Source organism: Pangasianodon hypophthalmus, chromosome 15 (genome assembly GCF_027358585.1).
Source record: "Pangasianodon hypophthalmus isolate fPanHyp1 chromosome 15, fPanHyp1.pri, whole genome shotgun sequence".
Lineage (NCBI taxonomy): Eukaryota > Metazoa > Chordata > Actinopteri > Siluriformes > Pangasiidae > Pangasianodon > Pangasianodon hypophthalmus.
In genome coordinates, this window is record NC_069724.1 from 628959 (window position 1) to 653147 (window position 24189).

Sequence of the window (24189 nt, forward strand, 5' to 3'; positions counted from 1 at the left end):
CCTGATATACCTGATACAAAAAAAAAAAGTTTTGGAGATAATTTTATAGTTCATCACTTCTAGGAAACAATCAAAACATTTTTAATTATTCATATTTACGCAAATCTTGTATATGTAAAGTGTACTGTATGCCCCGCCCTCCCCGGAGGCGTGTCTTGCTCTACAGTAGCAGCTCGTTAGCAGTAAACGAGGTTCGTCTGTGTGCTTTTAACCATTCCATTTTCCAAACATTGCTCAGTTTGAGGAAAAAATATGTTTGGAGTTTATTTATTTCGTGGAGAATTTAAGTAGGAAGTAGTTTGCACTTAACTCAGGACAGACCGTGTAACTCAGGGAGAACGGGTGCAATGTGAGACAACACGTTAAGATTTTTGCCAGATATTTTATTTAGAGAAATAATATGAGGTTTTAAAAAATGCAGGTAGAATAAAAAAATATACTAAGGCTGCAAACATTAAAAGAGAGCTACAAGAAAGTTAGAGCACATGTGTAATTTTTATCACATATATATCCAGTTAAAGGTGTAGGAAGCAGAGCTGTGGTGTCGTAGTACTCATGTAAATCTTAACTTATCTTCTGGGGAAATACACACATGATGAAGGCAAGACATAAAGTCTGTCAGAGAGACATGATATAAAGCACACAGAGGTAGTGTCAAAGATTCTAATGAAGCAGACAAACAACAAACTCAAGTGAATAAATATTTCAGCAAAAACGTGAAGCAAAAGACAGGCGTACGCTGCCGAAACTGCCACGACAAGAGAAACCAGAGCAGTCTGATCTAATCCTGTTTAAAATAGCTGTGTAAAATAAAGCTTTATTAAATTTGTGAATATTTTAGTGAATAGATTTACTGATCATCATTATCACATCATCACACCACTGACCTTTTCAAGTCACTGATTAAAATGCATTTCAGTTTATTGTGCATTGATTTTTCTCCATATTTCTTAACACACACAATGAAATGATCGCTATTTCTCCCCTCACACGTTAAGCTGATACAAACCAAACCTAGTGCATGTCATAATACAGCCATATTTTTCTAGCCCATGTAGCGTAAGGCTAAATAATCACGCCTTAGCATAAACATACACAATCAGCAACTGTTTTATCATTAATGACTGAGAGGAAATGTGCGCTCTGCCGTTAGAGACAAGGCGTAAACATATTCTGCCTTTGTTATCAAGGTGAATTGTTTTCAGCCTGCACTGCCTCCCTGTGATAATAATGTTAGCCTAATATATTATTAGCACAAAGGTTGGAGACGGCAATGAATCTTTTTATCCTCCACCAATCAGATCAAATCAGGAGGATTTTTAGAACCTTAAAGACAGTCTCAGCCTCTGCTCACAGGATACGGAGCATCTGATATCTCTCTGTACAGTTTGTACACTGACATGTTCACTTTGACTTTCACTTTTCTGGCTGCAACTGACAAAAGTTTTAACGCCTGCAATCTGATTGGCTCACCACATTTCCACATAAACACACTTAGGTGTGGAAAAAAACTCAATACAATGGCACAATGGAGCATTCTGCGAACAAGATAGCGTCAATGGACAAAACAAAACCGAATAGTGTTAAGAAAGAACAGCAACCAATGGGCCGTGCCGTTAAACAAATCCAAATCCACAAATCCACCCCGAAGATTATTTTCATACAATCACATTGTCCATGGTGTGTTATTCTACTTATAACACAGTGACTTGCCAATAATTACAATTTTTAACATTTAGTGCTTTTTAGCTGTATATAGTTACATTTAAAGATCCTTTTAACACACTTAGCACTGCTTGACTATATAGTATACCAAATATAAAAACATTAAAGTGTATTTCAACTGGAAAACGTGCTTTGGATTTTAGAAGACTACAGGAGGAAGTAAGAATATTTATCTGTGGTGCTAAACAGTCTTTCTGTTATTTTTCTCCAATCTGCTGGATTTTCAGCTGCATCGTTCTCCTCGTTCTCCTCATCACACAGCCACGTCAATGTCCGTTATTTTCTCACCACAATTACAGCTATGACAGATGGGTGTAAAATGGGGTCACATGCTCTGCGAGGCATTTTAACAAGCTATTGATTAAAGGAAACTTGAACCCAACAAGAAAAATAATGAAGTTTCATTACAGAAGTATGTACTTACTAACATAACTGAAGTGTCAGTGAATATCACGGTGATGAAACATGATAATCTGAGCACGACTGGTTTAATGAAGCCATGTTGTGATGAGTAGAATTACTGTCACACCATCAGGGGATGTTAAATGTTAGCTTTCCCAATGCAGCACACACTCACAGCCATTTTAAACGTCCATACATTTCCATTACTAGGTCTACAGGACATTTGGGCAGAGAAGGATAGAGCCCTATATCCAGGCAGAAATCTCTAAACCTTAACTATCACAACACAGAGAGAGAGAGAGAGAGAGAGAGAGAGAGAGAGAGAGGGAGAGCGAGAGGGAGAGCGAGAGGGAGAGAGAGATAATGGATTTGGATAAAGGATAAACTCCATGTTGGTCCTTTTAAACAAAGCTTACAAATCATTAACAAATGTGTACACAGAGTACGACTGGAAATCAAGTGGATTTATGATTCGGAATGATCAGTATTTCCTATTTCTTTCAAGTGCTTTGTTTCTTTCCTTACTTGCTTTAAAATGATCGATGACATCACTGACCTTTTTTGTGCACACTGATGACAGGACCTAAGCTGGTGTAATATCAACTTTTCACTGCTCATAATTTACTAGTTTAAAATCTTTTAAAGAGAGTTGGGGAGGCGTAATAATCTCACCAGCTGCGCGGTCGCATTCGGGTGTCTAATGCCCACATGGCCGACATTTTCACGTTGTTTCTAAAGTGGATTATAAAGCATAAAGCATGTTTGATTTGACACTTCATGGTAGGCCTATTTGATCTTTTTAGGTCAAAATATTTGCTCCTTTTCTCTCTTTTGGCTGAAAACAGAACAAGCCATTTTTAACTTTTGCTAGTTTTCAGCCAAACTTTTAATAAATACAGTAACTGATGATAATTAGGTAGCTAAGTAGAATATTTATAGATTTTATTGGACATTAATGAACTCTCTGTTTACCGTGAAAGAAAGCGAGAGCGTCTAGTCGAGAGCAGGTGAGATTCATATGCTTGGATAATCAAAACTCGTACTAGAGTACACCAATATTAAATTGCGGAATATGCTAACATATAATACATATACAATATAATATAATGTAATCAGAGTAAACATCACTGGATATCGCTGGATATGGCAGTGTAATATCGCGTAGAGACGATTAAATTGTTATATCACACAAGCCTAACAGGACCTTTATCATTTCTGGTGTTTTTAGCTAGAAACGACGAGTAAATATTTTGTGGTAAGCTGTATAAAAAATTCAGACCAGTAGCATAAAAATATGCCCAATACTCTATCACTAGTCTGATGTAAATTCGAGCAGCAGGCGGTCTGTAATGGACAAAAAATTTGACATTTTGTGTAAGGGGACCATTAAGGACTCCATTACTGCAAGTACTGAAGCAGACACTTCTAGGATTGCTCAAGCACAAGGTTTTTTTCTCAAATGTCGCTAATGGCTACGGCTCGCAGTGAAATTCAGAGAGTTCCTATCTGGTCTATACTGTTATTATTTATGTGAAGTAACAGTGGTGTTGAGTTAACTCCTGCTATTTAGTTTGGAAAGGGATTAGTTAGCACCCTCAAAAAAATGACTCAAGCATGGATACGGACTCCAAATGCTCATGAACAGCTGCAGATCAAATCCCCAATGCCTCGGTTTCCCTTTTCCACTTCCTGTGAAAACACGCAACTGTGTGCTTGTGCTATTTCTGCAGTGCAAGAGGCAAACGCAGGAAATGAACCTGAGTTTTTTTGCGTTCTTGAGCATTATAATATCATCATGCATATCAAATGAAATAATTAATACATTTACAATAACATGCCAAACTCTGAACTCTAACCCTGCTAACATACAGTCACAATACAGCTAACTGTATCTGTCTTCTAAACCCATTTCCTGTTTTTCAGCTGGTTCGGGAGGAGACAGCATGGGAAGAAATATGTCTAAAGGTTGCAAGCTGCAATACACAATCTTTCATTACAAATTATATCATCAGCCATAACTTAAGTGAAAGGTAAAAGATCTTTACATGAATTTCAGAATTTCTTAGTATTTGGTACGTCCTGTTTTTGCTTTAACAACTTGCTTTAATAGAAGAGATAAGACTGATAAATCTACAGTTTCAATCTACAAGTTTTTGTGTGTGCCTGCATCTAATCCCCGAAGATTTACATAGGGGAAGAAAAACTCCACAATTGAACACACAGTCACAAAGCATTTTGGGTACTTTAATGTTGGCTTCACTAAAAGGCACATAAGGCGAATAAACGCAGAACATGGGCTCGTAAACATTCTAATGTGACAGAGATACATTATGATAGTACACTGTTTAAAAGCAGCAAGGAGTCATAGTGAGGAAAAAAATCAGAATGTAGACAAAGAAATGAAAAATCATGAGAATTGTAATGCGGCACTGTGAAATAAATTGAGTTGAATGGTTCTGTGCTTGAGATTCTGGCTATTATTGGACACACACACACACACACACACACACACAGTACTGTAATCATGCATGCTTGCACACAGGAAAGCAGTTCAGTGACCTCAGCAGTCATCTATACATCAGCGATCTATGACTTATCGAGTGTGCTCCCGGCTAAACACTGCTCAGAAAAGTTTGAAGAGTTGTGCAATGTTGCGCTTCTAAAACATGATGTGAAACTCTCTGAAGAGAAAACTTATTCATCTTAATATTTCCCAAGAACCTTCATGCTGTTAAAGTAATTCCCTGCAATCCGACCCCTTCACCTCAGGTCTCTCCTCCTCCCTCCATCTCCACACAACCACTGCGATATAACAATACAGTCAGTCACATTGCGTTATGCACACTACCAGCCTCAGCCAATGGCATTCCAATACACACATGCGGAATAAAGAAGGTCAAGCACGTCATGGGATTATCCGATTCACTGATCCAGACACGGCACCTCTCCCACTCGCTGCGCCACGGCAGTATCAGAGGGAGTTTTTAGTCACAGGGGAAAATCTGTCACGCTATCAAAGCTGGCTCTGTTCTCCATCTTAATCTAATAGAGACAGATTAAAAATTTGGATCATCTAGTTTTCACCTTCAAGGATTTACGCTCCGAGACAGGGGGTCAAACTCCAATTCTGCCCGGCCATATCAGCACTTGTGTGAGCCTTTAAAGGACCATGAACTGAAGCTATCGATTTTTTTTGACATATTATTCTTTCAGTTAAACCAATACACCTCTGAGTGAGACACATCACATGACTGACAACAGCTGAATTTTCTAAAATGTCATATTGTGCTGTTGGGTGTCAGAATCAGAAAAGTGGTTTTTACCGCATAGTATCAAATCGGACACCTTTCCAAACCACGAGAAGACGGCCCGAGGAGCTCCATTTACGCGGCACCCATTTCGTCTCAGCTAAATAGCTAACCAACATTAGTTAAGAATTAGGAACAGGCTTAGCTTGCTTGGTTATCTAACATGACATCTGACATTGCTATATATTATATCACAATACACTTCTTTTTAGAGCAATGTAGATATTGTCTAGGAATCTGCTTTTACATCATTTCGAGTAGTGCTGTCAGGAATATGCTGAAATCAGCAGTGAACTATGTTTCCCATCAGCCACTGCACCTCACGCTGACGTCACATGACTGCATGCACCTGCTTTACTTTTTGGGTTATTTAGCACTAGTATTTAAGTCCTGTCTCGTACTACACTCATGGTCTAGCTTTTGTCTTCCGTTGCTGTTCGTTACTGTTGTTATGTTCTTTGGTCCATGTTTGCTTATGCCTAGTTCATGTTCTGTGTTTCTAAACCTTGTTATTTGTATTGTTTGTGTTTTCATTAAAACTAAAATGTGCACTTGCATCTGCCTCCACCCTGCTTTACATGACAAGTGCTGCTTGTCGGTAGTTTTCCTGCCAAGTTGCTTGACCGTTTTAGAGTGGAGAGGTTTCTTAGAATTTTCTTTCAAGAATTTTCTTAGAATAAATGTACTTAAAATAAGCTAAGAGATTAAGTGGCTAATGAATTAATTAACCACAAAAGCATTTTTCTTAACCTTTTGACCCATCTTTACCGAGGAGGCGAATCTCACTCTTTGAGCTCTCTTCTGCAAAAGCTGAGGTCATGAAACGTTTCTTTATCCATGCACTTAATGCAGGAGTCAAATTAAATGTGGGTGAACTGCTGATCGGAAGGTTGTGAGTTCAAATCCCAGCAATGCCAAGATACCACTGCTGGGCCCTTGAGTAAGGCCCTTAACTCTCAACTGCTCAGGCGTCTGATAAATGGTATAAATGTAAATATAAAATGTGTCATTTGATTTGCTTGTAGGCAGAATACGTGAGATTAGTCTTCGAAAGAATTGAATGTTATAGAATCAAAATATTTGCAAGCAGAGAGTCGTGTGAATTTTCAAATGAAACGCTTCGATCGTTGGCATAATGCTGTGGTATAAGAGGAATAAAACACTCCTGCTCATGAGCTCATACAAAAATAATCCACTTCAGGGTGGTAATGGCTCTCCGAATCACATCAGGCCGTAACACACCACCCCGGCGTGGGTTATTTTCATATAACAGCACAGATTGGAGTGTGTTATTCCTTCAATATTGCACGGCTGGAGAGTAAACACTAAACCGCATAAGCTTCCTGAGCTTAAGAAGCCTGATAGACGCATTTATACAGCAGAAGGACACAAGCTGAGTGTGTCACGGTCTCACACATGAACAGTAGTTATTATTATAAACTCAGAAGATTTATATAAAGACAAACGGGAGAGGAGTGAAAAGCTAAACATGATCACAGTCGAGTACTGAGCTCACTGACGCAGAGTAACTAGACCAAGAGAAAATGTTTTCCTTCGCATTGCTACGGGGCAGCAATAAAAGATTTCTGAGAACCCAATTCAATTAGAACCTGACATGTTCTCAGTGCTAAAATGGATAAATGACAAGGGGACCAGTGAACATTGTGCCATTTTCCTCGTTCTTTTATGCGATTACCCTTCGTTTAACACATTACAGCTGGAGAAAAGCTGATGAAGACACACTGTCTGTGGCAAAAGAATAAATTAGCTTAGGGCAATATTGAACTCTTCTTCCTTCTGTGTTGTCCAGTTTCTGTGTCCACTGGTATGGAAATATTTTCATATTCATTTTATTCACACAAATTAAGCACAAACACACAATTGTGTATTTTAGAAAGCCATAAGTACAACAGACTTCATAGCAACTCTGTGTGCCTGAGCGGAAAAGGATGCAATTTTCATATTTCTTTTTATAAAGCAATGAGGAAATTCACGCTCCAGCTCCATCTGTCCAAAATCGGCCATAGCAGTACCACGTGTGGACCCGTGTACTGAAACATTGCTGAACAGATACACTGTGTGACCTAGTTAAAATGCTATGCCGTCATTTTACTGCCAAACTTTCCCTCATTTAATCAGTGTGGAGGACACACTATTTTTTATAAATTCATCCTGCTCACGCAGAAAACATTTTCAAATGATGCTCTTCTTGCACAAATTTACCCAGTTCTCCTTTTTCTCCTTCAGAAATCCTGCTTGCTGGCTAACTTCTGCTGTTCACATGCTCACGTTTCAGTCTCTCCGTGCTCAGTACATCTAATATTAGACTTATTAGAAATGATATTACCAAAAGGTACAAAACAGCAGATTTATACACAGAAAAAATGTCAACAGTAGAAAATATCTCAGATGAAAAATAAACGCTAAATGTTTGTCAAATTCTTTTGCAATTTGCAGCTGAATTGGAATTACATACATGATTTTGCATTGGAGTGTGCTGAAAATATTAGATTGTGAGGCGGCATCATACTTTTACCATAAATATTTTTTGTTGTTTATACCCACAGCTGATATTTATCCTGATTTTACATTTCTTAGGTGATCCTCTTAAAAAAATCTGCCATCTTTAACTTAACCACATAAAAAAAATAAAGTCATACAGTCTCTGAAAATGACTGTTGGAAATAAATTAATGAGACGTAGCCTATTATACCACTTTGAGGACGTAAACTCTTCTGGTTTTATCTTCACTTAGTAAATAATAAAATATGTCATAAATGCGTTGGAGTCATTTCCACATCAACTGACACAAAACGTTGGAAACACTCAAACTCAAGGTTGTTTTACAGAGGAAGCTGGAAAAAAAAATATGATTAAAATATGATTAAAAAGTCTGACTGACATTGGAAGGAATCCTGCTTAAACTCTACTGTGTGTTTACGGAACATCTGAGAGTAAAATTAAAGCCAGTTATATGAGAATTATGTAGTTTATACCATATAACTTCACACAAAAAAGTTTTTTAATCACACTAACTGTCAATTTAAAGCTAAACGAAATCTGCGAGCTTGTCAAAGCCATACAAACATCTTCTGATGCTAAAGAACACAAGAAATCCTGGGTGCTGTAAAGTTCTTGGAGTGTTTAATGCTGGAAATGATTACACACTTGTAACCAACATGTCACTGAGAGGTCTCGCGTAAACTCAGCTGAACTTTAAGTGATTCAGAAAACATCAGAACATGATCTGGTGAAACGGAGAAGACGGAGCTAACTTCACATTCGTGAAAATGGTGTTCACATCTACACACGAGTGACCTGAAGTGATGAGTTAAACAGTGGCGCATTGAATGGAACCTGGTATTAAATTTACTGCGATCAACTTCCAGAATAACGACACGTCGGCACCTGACACCCCCACCGTATCACTGCGTTCAGCACTTACACACCGGCAGTGTTTGTCAACAAAAAGAGATGTGCACGCAACCTGGCTGCAAGATGACCCGAGTAGCCTGTGAACAGAAGTTCAGAGTTCTACCTTCAGCTGGTATGATTCATCTCTCTCTCTCTCTCTCTCACACACACACGGTTAATGTTTCACAGTTTGACACAGAGATATAACACATCATGGGTGTAATATAACATTACCCAGAGTGTTGTATAGACAAAGGATATATATGGCATCAAACCAGAGGTTTTTGAGAGGAAGTCATCATAGGTAAACACAAAGCGCTCTCTCTCTCTCTCTCTCTCTCTCTCTCACAGTCCCGAGAGAATCTCCATAGCAACCAACGCCATGGAGACGGCCATTAAAAATCAATAATTTGTTCTGTTGTAAAGTGCTGCATTTCTTCTTTTTAAACCATGATTAGATACTGAGCAGTTTCACACATATACTGCTAATTAAATATAATTTGTGACATCATTACATACTGATTTAATTAATAATGCTTATTTTTGGCAATAATAATAATAATAATAATAATAATAATAATAATAATAAAACAAGCTTTTCTCTTAAAAGTAACTTGAGGAAACCATTTTTACCTTTTCCCTCTTCCTTATTTAAAGAGCACTTTTCCATCGTATAAGCAATTCAGTTCCTAATTCTGCTGCAAACAGAACTAATTTAGTCTGGGGAGAAACCCATTTCACCGTGGGGGGAAAAAACACAGAGAGGAATGTAATTACTAGATGAAAAGCTCTTCTAGCAGGCAGGGGAAAAGGTTGCACAAATACATTAGTGGAAAAGCTTTAAGAGAGCAACAAAGCAGGAGATTTTCTCTTAATACTGTGTGTCGAAAAAGGGAACATGAAGTTAAAAAACTATCATGCAAACAGCAAAACGATTAAACAGAAACGTGTACATTATGTGAGTGGGAACGAGGGAACGTGAGGCGTTACAGCGAATCTTGCGTTGTGTAGAAAGGTTCTGTGTGAAATGTAGACTGGCAGATACGCTCAGAGCAGAACCACAGATACGCTCAGAGCAGAACCACAGATACGCTCAGAGCAGAACCACAGATACGCTCAGAGGAGAACCACAGATACGCTCAGAGCAGAACCACAGATACGCTCAGAGGAGAACCACTGATACGCTCAGAGCAGAACCACTGATACGCTCAGAGGAGATCCACAGATACGCTCAGAGCAGAACCACAGATACGCTCAGAGGAGAACCACAGATACGCTCAGAGGAGAACCACAGATACGCTCAGAGGAGATCCACTGATACGCTCAGAGCAGAACCACTGATACGCTCAGAGGAGATCCACAGATACGCTCAGAGCAGAACCACAGATACGCTCAGAGGAGAACCATAGATATGCTCAGAGAAGAACCACAGATACGCTCAGAGGAGAACCATAGATACGCTCAGAGGAGAACCACAGATACGCTCAGAGCAGATCCACAGATACGCTCAGAGCAGAACCACAGATACGCTCAGAGCAGAACCACAGATACGCTCAGAGGAGAACCACAGATACGCTCAGAGGAGAACCACAGATACGCTCAGAGCAGAACCACAGATACGCTCAGAGCAGAACCACAGATACGCTCAGAGCAGATCCACAGTTACGCTCAGAGAAGATCCACAGTTACGCTCAGAGAAGAACCACAGATACACTCAGAGCAGAACCACAGATACGCTCAGAGCAGAACCACAGATACGCTCAGAGCAGAACCACAGATACGCTCAGAGCAGAACCACAGATACGCTCAGAGCAGAACCACAGAGGAGATCCACAGATATGCTCAGAGGAGATCCACAGATACGCTCAGAGCAGAACCACAGATACGCTCAGAGGAGATCCACAGAGGAGATCCACAGATACGCTCAGAGGAGATCCACAGATACGCTCAGAGCAGAACCACTGATATGCTCAGAGGAGAACCACAGATACGCTCAGAGCAGAACCACAGATACACTCAGAGCAGAACCACAGAGGAGATCCACAGATACGCTCAGAGCAGAACCACTGATACGCTCAGAGCAGAACCACAGATACGCTCAGAGGAGATCCACAGAGGAGATCCACAGATACGCTCAGAGAAGAACCACAGAGGAGATCCACAGATACGCTCAGAGCTCCAGCAGTCGGTCAGTAACCGAATACAGAACAGTTTCACGCAGGTAGTACAGCTTGTTATTTTACTGTAACTGTAATAAACTGTAACCATAAAGTTATGTTTGAATATTATGAATTAATGTGCTGTTTATTTATAGGTCTAGCTAGCATGTTGTCACTACCTCCTTCAGTGAAATTTAGCTAGCTTAACTAGCAACTTAGCTGCTTTTTAGCATGACATGGCAGACACTACTAATGCTGTCTACCTGCTTTTGGGAAAATCTTATGATGCTCTTACTTATGAGGAGAGACTGAGAATTAAAAAGGAGCAAGAAGTCATGGAGCAAAAACAGGTCCTTTCAGCTCTCTTGGTACAGTAACGCTGATTGGCTGATCGGTACTGCTGACAGACAGATGGGCTTCATTTTTTTTTCAGCCTCTGGTTCCTATGAATCTGCCATGGGTTCCTGAGAGTCTAGGACATGACGTTTTTACAGGAGCATGCTGACCAGAGGCCAAAACAGTCATCACATGGTAGGAGCCATGGAAGACATCTGCAGATAGATTAAAGTAGGACCATGAGGACCATGAGCCAAGAGTAGGTAATAAAAATGTTTCTTTCGAAAGACATGTGGAGGAGAGAGACGTCAAAAAGTGACTTCACACATCCGACAACCCAGAAGGTGAAGACCTGAGACCATAACAGGAATACGAGAAGAGAAAAATCTGCTGTAAGCATCACAGGAAGGACAGATCAGTAACCTTTAGTTCCTTTTTTACTGCTATTTTGATTTTCGTATTTTCATTGCTTTTACTATATCTTCCCTTCTACCTCTATTCTCAATAATTTGTGTTAATCATTGCGTCCTAGAAAACCTTCAGTGAATAAATCTGACAAATACAAATTGTGCATTGTTTATTCGTATTTTTTACAAAGTGTATCCTCATGTCATCTCTGTTAAATTCTAACTTAAATAGCCCCTATAATGGAAACTTAATAATATCTGAAATAAAATATTATTGTTTATAGTTTATAGTTGTAAATGTACCTTTCACTCCCCAGTTGCAGGTCTCACACAACCACAAGCATACAAACCACCAGAATTATTTCATTCTGCTTTTTTATTCATGACTCTTCAGTACATTACCTAACAAAATATGCACCATTCTCAATCGGCTAACGCTAGCTCGACAGCTAGCCTGCTAATCGATGTGCTAACTCTTTAGCTTGGCATCAACTCAGTAATTAACGGTAGAATTAACACTGGCCTGGTTTTAACATCTCTGAAATGGCAGATGCCCTTATCATCTCCCAGCGTTTCCTACACAGTTTCACATGCCTTACCGATGAGGCTGTGGTGTGTACGCTTGTGCAATACAACAATTTAATCTTCTCTACACAATGTTAAACCACAACAATATCTATATTACCAGATCTGCTAAGCTCTTAAGCAATTTAACCTCAGAGTAAGAATTATCACTCATAAATACACCAGTCTTTTTTCTCCCCAATAAAACGGGAGATGATCCAATCGACAAATGAATCTGGAATGATCTACGCAGGGGTTTTGAACTCTGATATTAACTGACGCCACCTGGAAGCCCCGCCCCCTTCCCCCCATCTCGCATGCTCTCGACTGGACTTGTCTCGTCAGGCTTCCAAAAATCAAACGTTCTCTCCATTACTGGACCTCAATGCAAGTCTGGCTACTAGCTCATCCACTTCAAGTGATTAATTAAGAAGCGCCAAAGAATGCTGGCACTAGTCTTACAGTCTGCGTTCCCCAATGTTTACTTCTCACTTCAGATTTTTCTAACTCTGCCAGTAACAAACGGGAAAAATAACGGCCATTTTCCACTTGCCCAGGATTGAAAAATGAAGATGTAGAAGACGCCAAACACGTCTCAGCTCAGTGTCAATAACGGCCGTTAGTCAAGCAGAGCGTTTCAGACTGCTGAACTTCCAGCAAGGAACAGACAATTTTCCTGAGAAGTAAGGCACAAAGAGTGTCTTTTGTATTGAATATTTCATGGTACTGACTGGGTCTGACAGATAAGGCCAGCAGGGAAGGGGTTCTGGTGTCAGTTTGTGTGGAATATAAATGAAATCAGGGTTTTTTCCTCCAGCGTTTGAAGCATCATTTCCTACAGCCACTAACCTTTTCTTCAGAGAAAAACAACACCTTTTGCTTTTGCTTCTTCATATTTACCACATCTGTGTGCACTGTACTGCACCGACATTCAACTAAATTGTCATCTTTAAGAAATAAAACTAAAAACGTCGTCATATTCCACAAGTATGTAAACGCTTGTGTGATACGATCACCTTGCATTGCACACGTTGAATTCCACCATTCCAACATTTAAGCTTTATATACAGTAGGTCTCGCTTTTTTTTTTTTTGGAAATTTAATATAAAATTTGTTAAACACAGATCAGGGCCTGTATTCTTTCTCTTACACAAAAGTCCTAGCGAGTTATGAGTTGACACAATAATTGCTGCCATTTGCAATCCAGACTTCTAGATGATTATGATCGGGTTTATTGAGCATTTAGACAGAAATTGCCTCGTGTTTTCCGGTGTTTCTTAGGAACAGGGAAGATGAAACACGTCACATCATTCAGACATCATTTATTTCCCAATATACAGCACGTCTGTTTGTTACAGCTCATCAGAGTAACTGATGGAAATGATAAAGCTACAAGAAAATCGGAAGATTTTTTGAAGATAATGATTATACTCAACACACACACACACACACACACACACACACACACACACCACATACACACCATTTAATTTATTATTATTATTTTTTTTAAAATCCATGTTGAAAAAGAGTAAGACGGAACATTATTCTGAATGTCAATTTGCATTTTTACACAGTTTCATGAAATAACAGAAGTATGACACTTTTATACATTAATAATAAAATAAAAATTTTAAAAAAACACAGCGTAAGTGTACACCGACATCCTGAGTGGGCGGAGCTAAGCGGACAACATCAGCATGACATGATCCTGCGGAAGGAATTTTAATCACAAACGTCACATCACTAAAAATAAATCCAAGTGTTCTGATAATGGAGTCTGCGAGTCACTTTGGTCATAAGAACATTTTTATTAGTGAGATTCCTGTGAGTAATTCTGAGAGGCTTGATGAATAAGGACTCAGGATTGGATGTGCGTCTATGCTGTGTGAAGTTGTGTAAGTTCTGTCTGTGTGTATATCCACGTGTGTGATAAATACCTGTAATATATGAATCATTTACATAGACAGACACAAAATACTCTTGTTTTTATTGACGTGTTTCATTCAGTCCAAACTATCACTCCTTAGTTTCACTCCCGAACAAGCCTTATGATGCAAAAATCAAATATTCTCCATTCACTTTATTCGAAATTAATCATATTACAAACCTTAAAAACACAATTAAAAAAAGAAATTCTGCCATTTTCAAAGACAAGCATCTCAACAAACTCTGATTATTATCTGATTTATTAATAAACAGTGCAGCTGTGCTCTTTTTCTAAAAAAGAAAAGTGTATATAAACCAGTCTAAATGCATTAGACACACACAGTACCACAATCAGAACCACAGTCCATGATAAATTATGCATGAGCAGATCTGGGCAAACAAAGGTGAAATAAGACAGCGGGTCAGAGTAAATAAAACATGATGAAGCCAGCCTTAAAATAGAGGTTACGAAACCTCGTTCTCTGTTTATTCTGGGTTTTTCTCAAAGCTGAAATTAAGCCATGTTCAAACACAACTCATGTGTACAGTTCAGCCCGATGTTGGTCAGATGGGTAAAGTGCATCCTAAATGATCATTTTATGGGTAAGGCATTAAACTAGATATACTCGCACCACATACGCTCCAAGTTGTGATTTAGCTTTTGCTGAAACCGAGGCTCTCTACATAAAGTGTGCTGCTCCTCTATTTCAAATGTTCAGAGAGTTTACAGGCTAGAAATAAGCCTTATTGCAAGGATAGATACAATTAGACGTTAAAAGCTAAAAAATAAACTCAACAGTACATGGATCTAGTGTTGTGTTGATTCAAGGAGCTACTATAGTTCTTATTATGCTTAAGAAGACAGCTATGTTCTTGTAATAAATGACCACAATCACCTGAACAATAATTTTCCACAGATGGTAAGCAGGCCTACATGATAGTTTTATAAGAAGCACAAGATAGGGCTGGACGATATGATGGTACGATATTGATACTGTGTGATAAATTCTGTCAAGGTATCGTGGGTATCTTTGTTTGTTTTAATATTAAAAAATTCATAACTATAAATGCTGGAAGCAGATTTCTACTGTTCTGAATCTTTAAAATTGTAATTTAAAAAAAAAAAAATTTGTAGACAGCAAATAAAAGAATCATCAAATTAATTTTTAAAGGTTTATTTTTAAAATGCAACATTACTGTTCTGCTGTAGGAAAATCTACATCTCATGATGCATATGGTGCGTTGTAGAAATGCCTTAAAATATCGTGATATAATATTTCTGTCACACTTAAGATATTTATAATAAATGTTTGTTCAGCAGAGCTAAAGACACCCATCACTGTGTTGGAAAGATGTTGAGATGAACACGATTTTAAACATTCCTGTGGTTACACTTTGTTCTCAAGCCAAATGACAAAGAAGTCCAGAAATTTAGAGAATGCAATTTACTGTATTTGGCAAAAAAAAAAAGTGGCAGTCATAGTAACTAATACCACAAACCTAAAAGGCTATGTACAGACTGAAAGACTCTGCATTAATGCAAGAAACTTAAGAATCAGTTATTAAAAATGCAATTCTCAAACAGATTTCTGAACTTTTTTCCTTTTTAATTCGACCAAAGATGTGTTTACATTCCAAATGTGAGAAAGGGAGAAAGGCAGAGATGTCACTGAAGAAGGCAATTTTTTGCTGACATTTGGAAACACTTTGGGTTTTATGAGGCTGACAGTAAAAAAAAATAGCCACAAGACCTGTTACTCTGGTAACACAACCAATATGACAATCAGACATTTCCACCTGGAACTAGTGTTCGCCAGAAAAAACTGTTGTGGCTAACCAGAGAACAGGCACTGAACTCTGATCCATCTTTCCATCATAATGACGAGTGTCTAAAAAAAGATATCTAAATCTATTGCAACACTTATCACTAGGGATCTGTGCTTTTATTCAGTGGAAGAAAAACAAGGCTTTTGTTTTCTCCAATACGCCTCAGAGCAGATGTACAATATCTCATCCTGGCGTTTCTTCACAGACACGACTATACGACGCTATACAGCTATAAACAAACGCTCGAGTAATGGAGTTGATATGAAACTCATGTCGAGTGGCAGAAACCTGCGATTCATGGACATCAGTTGCGACTTGATGAGGAGAAAACAAACCATGTGTAGGAAACAGATGCCTCGAAAATCTTTTCAGATCCATTTAATCAGTTCGAATGGTGAGGCAAGCAAAGATTCCCACTCCACCAATTTATATCTAAAGATACATCTAAAGTGACTGTAAAATTATTTTTAGTACAAAAAGTATGAAAATGAAACATTCAAACAGCAATCAAATGATTACTCAGTATTATTTCCATGGCAATTAATCATCAGATAAAATTGCGAGATTGTAAATGACCACTTCACTGATGAAGTTTAAAGGCGCACTACGAATTTCAGTCCCACTGTGATTACATTCAAAACAAATTAAAAAGCTCAATAACATGGAGATGATGTTTTGTGGCAAACAGCCGGCTGATATCACGCAAGAACTATTTGCTTAAGTCTGAGGTCAGATGAATCACGTGTAACTGAGACACGCTCCTCTGTTTTTGCCAATTTATCCCACGTGATGATCTGAATATCTGCGTGCACAATTTCAGCATGAAATCCTCATCCCGTAATTACAATCAAACCATTTGAAGAAATGTGTATAATTCATATTAAATACTTAATTACAAGCTTAAAACAAAGAAAGCTAAAATGTTACCTAATACATGTGCAGGTGATATGCGAAAGCCATAAACAGCAAAAACTTCTCAAAGCCTCTTAGTTTCAGGATATAATCAGTTTTCTGTTTGAGACCTCTCTCACTCTGAAGCACTGCACCACTTTAGCTTTGAACGAGTACAACATCTTTTATTTAATCCAAATAACACCATTATTGCTCATTACAGTTTGACTATCACGTTATGGTAATCCTATTAAATAATATAATATTTTATAAAACATTAAATTGTTCCAATGAGAGACACTTCACACTATTAGTCACTCAAGCGGTACACTGTACAAGTATTAGAGTTAATGCTTTAAGTGTTTAATATCTACCAATCATATACACCCGTAACATTAAAACCACCTGCCTAATATTGTGTAGATCCACCTTGTGCCAGTAAAACAGCTCTGACCCATCGAGGCATGGACTCCACAAGACCTCTGAAGGTGTGTGTGGTATCTGGCACCAAGACATTAGCAGCAGATCCTTTAAGTCCTGTAAGTAGCGAGGTGGGGACTCCATGGATCGGACTTGTTTGTCCAGCACGTCTCACAGATGTTCGATCGGATTGAGATCTGGGGAATTTGGAGGCCAAGTCAACACCTTGAACTCTTGGTCATGTTCCTCAAACCATTCCTGAACACAGTTTTTGCAGTGTGGTAGGGTGGATTATCCTGCTGAAAGAGGCTACTGCCATTAGGGAATACCGTTGCCATGAAGGGGTGAACTTGGTCTACAACAATGTTCAGGTAGGTGGTACATGTCAAAGGAACAACCACATGAAGGCCAGGACCCAAAGTTTCCCAGCAGAACCACTTTTGGTAGGTACTAATGACTGGAACACCCCACAAGACCTGCTGTTTAGGAGATGCTCTGACCCAGTCATCTAGTTGTCACAATTTGGACCTTGTCAAAGTTGCCCATATCCTTACGCTTGCCCATTTTTCCTGCTTCCAACACAACAACTTAGAGAACTGACTGTTCACTGGCTGCCTAATATATCCCAACCCGTGACAGATGCCACTGTAACGAGATAATCAACGCTATTCACCTCACCTGTCAGTGGTTTTAATGTTATGGCTGCTCGGTGTACAGTTACTGATGAGCTTAATACTACTGCGACAGAAGGTCATCAAGATAAACCAGGTATTTTGAGCTCAGATGCTGGTGAAACGATAAACTGATGTACAAGCACAAACGAGCTGCACGACATGTTTTTACCTTGATGTGCATGACTGCATTCTGAGAATGCCTGGGTTTAATTTAATGAAACCCGAACATGGAATCGATGAATGTACTTGACAATGTCAATTACTTCCTATTTTCCCTGTTAGTTTAATTGTGAACACCTTGACAGAACCTGTTTAAACAATGATCAAAGCTGGACACAATACACCTGGATTATGATTCTTGGGTTATCTGAGATCTCCATTTCTGGGATGAATAAACACCTGGAATGTTGTAGCTTTAACAATAATACACTGGTACAAAATAATAGGAACAACTCATTGCCAAATCACCAATGTGCACAGAACTACACTACCCATCAGCCCCAGCATGTCACATGTCACTAATCACTCACATCTGTTTCCTGTTTCACCTTAATTAGCACCTCTATTTAAGTTCCAGTTTTTCAGTGTCTCTTTGTCAAGCTTCTGCTGTAACTGTCGTTTGTTGTTGTGTGTGCCACACTATCACTTCTAGTCTGTGTGTTTCTTTGCCTCGTATCCACTGTTCATGTTTATGGTTCTTGTTTTGATGTTTCTGGTTATTTGTCTGCACTTGCATCCGCCTTCGCCTCCCAACTGTGACAACCAATATATACAGTAATATCCTCCAGAATTATTATCACCAGTCATAGAAATGTGCAAGCATAACTGTATTAAACACTACACATCATAATTCAAATATTCTGCTCAGACAAACAGATATTTATGTTTGTGCTAACAAATAATCACTCTCATTAGAACTAATTGTGAAGTCTCGAATTCTGCTAAGTACCTGCTAATCTGCTAATTTAAAACTAAATCTAAAAATAAATATCTGCTCTGCACTACACAGTTCAGTCCTTACACATGCAACCCATGAGGAATTTCCTTTACACTCGCGCACGCACACACACACACACACACACACACACACACACACACTATTTATTCATTCAGAGAACTTTTTCTTCACCGACGGTCAAAAATCAGAAGTGGTCTACAAAGTTTTGACTTCAGTGAATAAAAACAAATGAAGTAAAATACTGAAAATGAGATCAGGAATTTTTAAGAGGTATTGTGTATAGTCAGCTGGCTTCATCAAGAGGCAAGGCCACTGTTTCCCAAACAGACGGAGAAAGAAAAAAAAAAACGAAGTGCCTTGTTTCTAATTTGGCTGTGACACAAACTGTGATATGAAGAGAGAGAGAGAGAGAGAGAGAGAGAGAGAATCTAAACCTGCTAATGCTTCTCTTCCCTGCTAATTGTTTGATGATAAATTCTCCAGTTTGGCTGCTAAAGAGTAACTGCAAAAAAAATAAAAAAAAAAAAAATAAAAAAAAAAATAAAAATACAGTGCTTTATCAGTTAACTTTTCAGTACAAAACCTACAGCAAAGCTAAATAGTTGATGCTGCCTGTGATTCGATTATAAACCAGTGAAATTGGCTTTCAACAGATTTTGATCAAATCTGCTCATGCAAGTGGTGACACAGGAGAGGAAATGGCAGCCTAACTCGAGCGCTCAGGTGGTTGTTAGCATAACTTAATTTCATTTCTGGTCTGATGAGGATAGCTGAAACCATTTATCTCACAGTACACAAGTAAATCAAACTGAGAGCTTAAAATGCCAACTAAACAGGGGACTATTACAGTTAAAAAAAAAAAAAAAAACTTGCAAAGCAATGCTAGCTCAAGTGACGCCGAGCAGACGAGCGGTGAGGACACACCCACTAACGAGCCCGACATGGCTGGCTTGGCAGAAGATGTGTAGCCTCAGTTCTTGGCTGATGGAGGCGGAACCCAAAGTGGTCTTCCAGCTGTTGTAGCTCATCTGCATCTAGCTTTGACGCGTTATGTGTTCTGAGTTGCTTTTCTGCTCACCACAGCTGTAAACAGTGGTTATTCGAGTTAGCGTAGCCTTCCTGACAGCTCTGGCTGTTCTCGTCTGACCTTTCTCATCAACATTAACTAAAGCGCTCGACCTGTATCTGTATGATTTTATGCACTGCGCTGCTGCCACACGATTGGCTGATTGGATAATCGCATGAATGAACTCATGATATTACTCATCCTGAAGCCTCAGATGTTACACATGGTACTGTAACAGAAGCATTCGAGTCTCTACTTTTACAACAGCGTCTGAGATATTCGCTGCGTCTATTAGAAACTGTCCAGCTTTTTCAAGAGGTCAAAACAGGTAACTGCCTCCACACAATAACGCTGTATTCAGATCTCTTCTGCTGTGATTTAACTTCAATGGGTTTTCCAAATTCTCAGGATTCCGAATCAACAGATCCAAATAAGAAGCACGTTCTGTTTACAGGCTAGTGCCTTAAAAATGTCTTTCAGCCTGGAAAAGTTACACGGCCTACAATCACGCTATTAAAATTGCTAAGGTAAAAACTGAATCCCTCCCAGATTACACCTCTGCATGTTTGTCTAACGTTCTTAAAATGGTGTGTGTCCTAAATCAAACTATGTGCTTCAGGCTTTCCCAGTCAAGATTCCTATAAAAATGTTTGACAGGTTGTGTAACACATTTCTTGGGAACAGTAAACATTTCAGACTAAAACCTGGAAAACTGTATAAACATGTAGATCAAGAGGGATGGGCCATACCACCTTTAACATTGCATTTATTTTCTCTGTCATTAAGCTCATTAATCACTTCATCCTGTAGGTACTTAGGCTTAGAAACTTCATAATCAAAACTTTTGGCACCCCTCCACTCCTTCCGGCGATGATATCACTCAGGTTTCTGAGACTCTAGTTAGAAATGTCCTTTTATTATTCAACATTTATGAAATATTCTGCTAAGACTACCTCATCTTTATCTAAATTTTTTTTATTTCACAAAATGTCATAGTAAATATGCTGTTATCTGGGGAAACCAATATTATCTTGTGATAACAACATAAACAAAAATATAAAATATGTGAATCTGTGGGGGAAAATTAATCTCATTACTATTTAATCTTATTAATAATTTAATTAAAATATGATTTTCAACGGTATCTTAGATTTATTTTGTAATGAAGTTAACTCTTTTAGTTAAAACTTCTTTCCTCCACATGTTGGTCTGTTTTCACTTTGGTTTATGGTTTCCTACTTTACCCACAATGCCTTTAACGTATATATAGGTACATTTGTTCTGCTCATTTAAAAATAATTTATGAGTTTTAATCAGATATCAGAAATCTCAGTACCCCAAATAATTTCTCACTTTTGCGCACAGTCACAAATTGTCGGTCCAGTCAGTCAGTGAGGAGGCTGGTGTGATGGATGAGGTATAAAGAGCGGAGAGTACTGTGAGTGAGCTGACTGCACAGTCACTGTGTACGACCGTAAATGAAAGAGCGTTATTTGCAATATCTGTCATATCTATTTGTGATAACCGTCATATTCAAATAATCTGTGAAAATGAACACACTTGGAAATTCACAAGCTCTAATTTGTGCAAACAGTTTGGAAGGTTCATGTTGGATTTAGAGGCAGGGTTACATGTTGTACCTTTTTCATGTCTTCCTGTGTATGAAAGTGAATCGTATCTGTTAACTTTCATCTGTTACATTTTCATCAGTCATGTTCATAAAAAATGTAGGAATTTATACCACAGCTGAGTTCTCAAATCTGATTGGTCAGCATTGGTGTGCATTAGTTTTGTATAACAGCACGGCTCTGACAGTCGTTCCAGCTGTAACGTGAACGACAGGTTTATATTAATGCACTCATTCTAATACGTTATTGTTTCTATAGTAACAGCTCATACTCAAGAACCTGTACGGCAGACGCTCCACATAATCTAAGACTGATAATAAATGGATTTAAACAAAAAGGTTGTTGTTTAACAAAGGAAAACGTATAAGCACTGATGTGGTGAAGTTTTTTTTGTTAGGAGATGTTTATTTAACAGCTATGGAAGGAGTCTCGGGTGTGCTTTGCAAAGTTTCCCAGCATGGGACAGTCTTCAGGACAGAGAGAGAGAGAGAGAGAGAGAGAGAGAGAGAGAGAGAGAGAGAGAGAGGCGCTGGTGAGAAAACACTTGCTAATCCTGCAAGTAATAACAGAATCAGACTTGGAACTAACTTTTCTCTTGGACATTTCCACTGTCATTAAATCATAACAAACCAGGCCGTGCTGTTATACGAAAATAATCCACTGTGGGTTGGGAACAGTAACTCTGCTTCACGCTGTGCCATATCACACCACCACAGCGTGCATTACTTCCGTATAGCTGCACAGTCTGTCGCGTTTTATTTTTTACATATAAAATACTAGCTTTCTAATAAACAACTCAGCATCACCAAGGACAACGCTCCCTCGGCTTCAAATATCCACAGTTCACATTTCTCTGAGAGGAATCTAAGCTGGATTAAGTAAAAGGAATATACTGGACCACATAACTCTGCACACATTCCTGCCGAATGTGAAATGAGTTTGCTGTTTAGTGTGGGAAAACCTTTCAGGAGCTCTTACTGCCCACACACATGTCCTTTTACAACAGTGACTCTGCAGTCCAGCAAAAAAAACAGTAAAGGAAAATCTTCATGACAAAATGCATAACCTATTACACATTTACAGAACTTGTTTCTGGTAAATACACAATAAATTGCGTTATACGTGGTACAATTTTCCTTCCGTAATTAACCTGATCTAAAACGAGAACATTACAGTATTAAACTTTATAGCATTTTATTATTTTTTTACAAGCAGTGCAAGTGATCTAGTCGTTTGCATTAAACACCGACTCTAAAAAATTTGTCTGAGATCCCAGACTCGTGTAATGAAGTGCAAACAGACATGGTTTTTTATTGTCCCATTCTCAATGTGTTCATGATATTAACTCGTTTATATCCCGTCTGGTTCCACTGAGCATACACACAGCCCCGCAATACACAGAACGGACACACTCCAATAACATTAACACTGAAATTAAAGCAAATCAATGGTTTACCTAACATCTCTGTTCTAGAAATGACTACTATTCCTTTTCATGTAACTGTTTATTAGAAAATAACTGATATAAACCTGACTCTGATGCACTGAAAAATGCACGTCAACTGACTATTCCCTAATCAAAGCTTGTAAGAACGTTTAATATTTACTGTAAATAAACTGCAATTTGAGCCTTTTTTTAAAAGACCAAGCAATTCCGCAAATGGCATGTTTCTATGTTTTCTTTTTGTCTTAAGTATGAAATGCAATCACAGCTCCCAGCGTTAAGTCTCTGTGTTATCATGGCAATAAATGAAAGCTGTTTCAATGCACTCTTTTGTAGCTATGAAACAACTAGCTAGGTAACTTGGATAGATTTAGGCAACATTAAGGCATTTAATGGCACTAACAGTTTCAAGTCACTCCCACATCTCTCCTTCCTGGTGAGGCATCTCGCAAAGATTCCAACAACGTCTAAAAAAAACCCTGAGAAACGGCCACATGACAGAAATAACAACTTATTAAGAAATGTCTCTATTAACAAGTCTCTTTTAGAGTGATTGCATGAGTTTTCTACAAATTTCTACTGATATACTGTTCACTTCTAGCTACTCATGAGTGCTTCTGGTGGGTAACACTACACATGTTGTACAAAATCACACACAAATCCTAAATCTTGTTCTGATCAATATTGCACTAACAAGAATACAAATAAACCACCACTATGCAGTGAAGGCTCGGGATGATAGTACTGATGATAGGATCAGGAATCAGCAATATGCCAACTCCGATCTGTAACCAGCTTCCTGTATTTTTTCTCTGTAATGACAAAACGTGTACACGACATGCGGTACGTATGCCTGGCCACGCCCCCTTCTCTTCTCTCTTGGTGAGGTCATATCCTCTATACTGCTCTCTCTTTGAGGTCATATCCTCACATGGGTTTTCATACCACTGCTATGCTGATGACACGCCACTCATCCTCTCCTTTCCTCCCTCGGACACTCAGCATGTCTGGTGAACATCTCGTCATGGATTGCAGCT

General features: G+C 38.6%; 1 protein-coding gene across 6 annotated transcripts in view; it reads right to left on the minus strand.

Moving 5' to 3' along the window:
- LOC113541807 (glucocorticoid receptor) overlaps positions 1-24189 on the minus strand; it is a 48011-nt gene that overhangs the window by 18582 nt on the left and 5240 nt on the right. The window lies entirely within an intron of this gene.